Here is a 6,148-nt window from a genome sequence, read left to right on the forward strand (position 1 = left end):
TGGTTGGGTTTTTTGCAAAATATAGCATGTCACTTCTTTCAGTGTTTTTTTCAGCAATTTTTCACCCATTGGAAATAATGGGTGATGAAAAAAATGCTGAAAAAACGCACCAAAAACGCAGGTGTCAGGGTTTTCAGTGTTTTTTCAGCATTTTTTGTGTCAAAACCAGAATGAGACTTTTTTTCACTGAACTTTATGTACATGCATAAAAGAGACAAAAGGACAGTTAAAAAACGCACCAAAAAAAAAGCAAAAAAGCAAGAAAATCCCGAACAAACCTCCTGGCAAGAGATCAGGTTTTGCTGCAGAATAAAAAGGCAGCAAAAAACGCAATGTGTGAACATACCCTCAAAGGGTTTGTCCACTACTGGAAAATCCCTTTTCAATGCTCTCGGTGTACAGAATAAAAGAAGTAAAAACTGTAAATCCCAAACAAGCCCAACTTCTTCTCTCCAAGCGCCGTGTTACCTGGGGATCTGGTTACTTTGCTTGTCAAGTGAACGCTGCAGCCCATCAGCAGATCAGATAGATTATCTTTGCTTTCCCATCTGCAGATTACTATGGATCTTCTCCAGAACTGGGAAAAATCCAAAATGATTCCAGCCAAAATAATCTAGTTTACTGGTTTCATCACAGATTCCAATTCAGGCCTCAATCTTCCCCTTTGCAACAAAAGAAAGAATTCTGATGGGTGAAGATTTCATCCTGTTTCCATTCGCACCCAGAGTAAGACACGTGAGTGAGACATTGGCCCCATTAGTGCTGACATTTTGCTTGTCATAAATTTACACATCGGAAAATCACTGGAAGGAATAGCAAAAGCAGTTTATTGCCATACAGCATCTTAATGTTACCTGGATCCCTGCAAATAATTACACTGAAATCTGGAATATTGCTCTTAAAGGGAACCTCTCATCAGGTTTTACACCCCAAACTAATGACATTTTTATAAAGTCCCTGTAATGCTGATCACAGAAATACCATTATTTTGAAAATCTAGGTTTACATTTTAGAGAAATGTACTGTTTAATTGTTATGCAAATGAGCATCAAGTGCGGTGGGCGGGGCCTGCACTTACACTGCTGCCTCTCTTCAGAGACAGTGGACAGTGAAGCTGGACCACTGAGCAACAGTCCAGGTCTTTTTCTCCTTGGCCCAGGTAAGACGCTTCTGGCGTTGTCTATTGGTCATGAGTGGCTTGACACAAGGAATGTGGCACCTGTAGCCCATGTCCTGGATACGTTTGTGTGTGGTGGCTCTTGAAGCAATGACTACAGCAGCAGTCCACTCCTTGTGAACCTCCCCCAAATTTTTGAATGGTCTTTTCTAAACAATCATTTCAAGGCTGCGGTTATCCCGGTTGTTTGTGCACCTTTTTCTACCACACTTTTTCCTTACACTCAACTTTCCATTAATATGCTTGAATACAGCCCTCTGTGAACAGCCAGCTTCTTTAGCAATGACCTTTTGCGGCTTACCCTCCTTGTGGGGTGTGTCAATGACTACCTTCTGGACATCTGTCAAGTCAGCAATCTGCTCCATGATTGTGGAGCCTACTGAAATAGACTAAGGGACTTTTTTTTAAACACCTAGGAAGCCTTTGCTGGTATTATTTGTTAATTATTCTCATTTGCTGAGATAATGACTTTTGTGTTTTCATTGGCTGTAAGCCATAATCATCAACATTAACAGAAATAAACACTTGAAATAGATCACTCTGTTTGCAATGACTCTATATAATATACGAGTTTCACTTTTTGTAGTAAAGAACTGAAATAAATTAACTTTTTGATGATATTCTAATTTTGTGAGAAGCACCTGTACATACTGTAATAGGTCAATTAGGTATTGACCATCGCTGGCTTTTGGCGCACTGAAATGGTTGCTAGTGGTATACTGGGATTGGGCAGAGTGTCAGATTTCAAAACTGTAAAAAAATCTGTTGAGGGATGAAGACATCAGCGAATTCTGTATCATAGCTGGCTGCTTCTTGTTTGTTGGTTTTATAGAATTTAAAGTGAATCAGTCAGCAGTTTTTTTTTTATCTTAGAGTAACATGATGTAATAATAATATTCTTTCTTTATATAACGCCAACATATTCCAGAGCACTTTACAATTCAGAGGTTCATATACAACAGTTATAAGCAACAGTTAAAGATAATACAATAATTAACCACTTCGCGCCAGAGCCTGTTTTTGCCTTCGTGACCGGGCCAATTTTTTCAATTCTGACCACTGTCACTTTATGAAGTAATTACTCTGAAACGCTTCAATGGATTCCCCTGATTCTGAGACTGTTTTTTCGTGACATATTGTACTTCATGATAGTGGTAAAATTTCTTTGATATCACTTGCGTTTATTTGTGAAAAAATCAGAAATTTGGCAAAAATTTTGAAAATTTTGCAATTTTCAAACTTTGAATTTTCATGCCCTTAAATCAGAGAGATATGTCACACAAAATAGTTAATAAATAACATTTCCCACATGTCTACTTTACAGCAGCACAATTTTGGAACCAAAAGTTTTTGTTATTGGGAAGCTATAAGGGTTAAAAGTTGACCAGCAATTTCTCATTTTTCCAACAAAATTTACAAAACATTTTTTTAGGGACCACATCATATTTGAAGTCACTTTGAGAGGTCTTTATGACAGAAAATACCCAAAAGTGAACCATTATAAAACCTGCACCCCTCAAGGTGCTCAAAACCACATTCAAGAACTTTATTAACCCTTCAGGTGCTTCACAGGAATTTTTGGAATGTGGAAGAAAAAAATTAACATTTAACTTTTTTCACAAAAATGTTACTTTAGACCCATTTTTTTTTATTTTTGCAGGGGTAACAGGAAAAAATGGACCCCAAATTTTTTTGTGCAATTTCTTATGAGCACGTTGATACCCCATATGTGAGGGAAAACCACTGTTTGGGCGCACGGCAGGGTTCGGAAGGGAAGGAGCGCCATTAGACTTTTTGAATGTAAAATTTGTTTGAATAATTAGCAGACGCCATGTTGCGTTTGGAGAGCTCCTGATGTGCCTAAACAGTGGAAACCCCCCACAAGTGAGACTATTTTGGAAACTAGACCCCTTAGGGAACTTATCTAGATGTGTGGTGAGCACCTTGAACCTCAAGGTGCTTCACAGAAGTTTATAATATTGAGCTGTAAAAATAAAATTTTCACATTTTTACCACAAAAATGTTTTTCATCCCCTAATTTTGCATTATCATAAGGGTAATAGGATAAATTGCACCATGAAGTTTGTTGTGCAATTTCTCCTGAACACGCCGATACCCCATATGTGGAGGCAAACCACTGTTTGGGCGCACGGCAGGGTTTGGAAGGGAAGGAGCGCCATTTGACTTTTTGAATGTAAAATTTGCTTGAATAATTAGCGGACGCCATGCTGCATTTGGGGAGCCCCTGATGTGCCTAAACAGTGGAAACCCCCCACAAGTGACACCATTTTGGAAACTAGACCCCTTGGGGTGTGGTGAGCATATTGGGAGATATAATAAACAAATCAGTAGCAGGTGAAGAATTGGTTTTATTTATTTTTTACGTCATTCCTTGTGCGGTATAAGTGATGAGATTACTTTATTCTTCGGGTCGGTGTGCTAACAGCGATACCAGATTTATATCGGGTTTTTATGACTAACAGCTGTCACACACTAAAAGACACTATTTTTTGCAAAATCTAGTTTTTGCATCGCCATATTTTGAGAGCTATAATTTTTCCATATTTCGGCCAACAGAGTCATGTGGCAGCTTGTTTTTTGCGGGACGAGTTGACATTTTTATTGGTACCATTTTTGTGTACGTGACATTTTTTGATCGCTTTCTATTCCGTTTTTTGGGAGGTAAACATAACAAAAACCAAAAACAATTCAGGAATTGTTTTTTAGGTTTTTTTTTATGCCGTTCTGCGTGTGGTAAAAGTGATAAGGCAGCATTATTCTTCGTGTCAGTACGCTTAGATGATCATCCTGTTTCCAGAAAGCATGTACATGTGCAGTGTATCATTTAGCAGTTGTGATTTATGGCTGTTTTTAAAACCATTAAAGATGACCTATCACCGGGTCAAAAGTTTCCAGTTTTCGCCCCTTGTTTTATTCCCGCTGCTCCCCTCATTATTCCTTTTTTTTGAGCCTGTCATACAATTCCAGAGATCTGGGATCTTTATGTTAGTGAAAATTTTTCTGTTCTTTGCCAAAGGGGTGTGGCTCACAGGATTCTCTGTGGGCGTGTCTTTAGGCTGCTATGCATTATTACCCTGCGAGCAACGCCCCCTTGGTAAAAGACATAAAAAAATTATTGCTAAATAAAAATGCCCATATCTCAGGTACTGGATGGGGAATTTCAAAGAGCAAAAAGTGGTAAACTCAGGGGAACAATGGGAATAAAATAGGGGCAAAAACTGTTCAGTTCTGACCTTGGGACGGGTCCTCTTGAAGGCGTTTCTCTGTACAGTAAAGCGCAGTATTTGGTCTGTTCTATTTAAAATAAAAAGGTCTTGTAACAAATTGTGGGTATTTCTACCCTGACTTCTCCACTCTTGTATTATTGTCAATATGCTGCTAGAATTTTTCTATTTTTCCACTAGGAAAATTAATTTTTAGAACTGCCGGTGATATAACAATATAATTTTCTTTTATTGAAACTTTTTTAGACCTCAGTTTACACTGTTGAAGTTTACAGCTCATCACCAGCAGAAATAGCTCAGTTGGGAGAGCGTTAGACTGAAGATCTAAAGGTCATTGGTTCGATCGCGGGGTTCGGCATATGGAGAGGTATTTTTTTAAAGAATGCTTTTACATTTTCCTCTGCGTTTATTTTTTCCAGGACTCCACAATTCACAGATCATAAAGACACTTAATATCATAATTTTAAAAATGGCAATCATGGTTTACAAAGTGGACAATATGACAACTGCAACATTTCATTACTAATTGTTATTTCCAAATCAAAACTAAACTGATAAAAAATCCAGAAATGTATATGACTCTTTCTAATGAAAGGCTAAAATGCCTATTTTAATTTTTTACTGATACGTAGATGTCTAGTTTTGTTGGAGTTTTTTTATTAGTATTTTGTGTTATAAGGAATATGTATTGCAGCAAAGAAAAAAATATTTTTTTAATTTCTTTACTAATTTGAATGGCATAAAAATAAAGTTCAAGACTGTGTTCACATGATGCGTTTCCAATGCATTTTTTGCTGTAAACGTAAAAAATATTGTAAAAGCACATCAGTTTTACTGCGGTGTCATTTTTGTTTGGGAATGCATTGTGTGAACAAGTTCTTAGGGTGAATCCAGTGGTGTTTTTCCAAAATATAGGCCCCTCAAAGTCACTTCAAAACTGACTAAGTCTGTAAAAAATAGAACTTGGAAATTTTCTTACATTTTCTTAAAAAGAAAATTAAATCTTGCTGCTAAATTTTAACCTTTCTAACATCTTAACAAAATAAAAGGAGGTTTGGGAAATGATGCTGACATAAAGTAGACAAATAGGAAATGTTATTTATTAACTTGTTTGGTTGTCTGACTTGTTGGTTTTAGGATAAAAGCAGTCAAAGTAAAAAAATTGGTAACATTTAAAAATTTTCAGCAAACTTTAGATACTTTCACAAGAAAAACTAAAAACATATTGACCTCAATTTGCTGTTAATATAAAGTACAATGTGTCACGGAAAAACACTTTCAGAATCACGGGGATATGTTAAGCATTCCAGAGTTGTTACCACATAAAGTGACACGTGTCAGTTTTAAAAAATGTGGCTTTGGTCGCTAAGCTCAAAATTGGCTCCGTCACTAAGGAATTAAAAATGAATATTGAAATAAAATAAATCATGATATATTTCCTTTCATCACAAGTAATGCTCATCTTTCTGCTGCTTAGCTTAGAAAGAGTTAATTTACTCAAACCAGCAGAAGTCAGGATAGCTGAGCTGTCTAAGGCGCTGCATTCATGTCGCAGTCTCCCCTGGAGGCGTGGGTTCGACTCCTGTTTCTGACATCAATATTTTTTTCAAGAAATTGTACAGCTTCTCTCCTGTTATTGATTAGTTGTGGGTCCTCTATTGGCGGCAATCTCAAAATCGATCACTAAAAGTAGAATATTTCGAGAGGTATAGTTTTTAGTGATGAG

The sequence above is a fragment of the Phyllobates terribilis genome, unplaced genomic scaffold, assembly GCF_046119375.1.
Source record: "Phyllobates terribilis strain yellow unplaced genomic scaffold, ASM4611937v1 Scaffold_65__1_contigs__length_7625178, whole genome shotgun sequence".
Taxonomy (NCBI): domain Eukaryota; kingdom Metazoa; phylum Chordata; class Amphibia; order Anura; family Dendrobatidae; genus Phyllobates; species Phyllobates terribilis.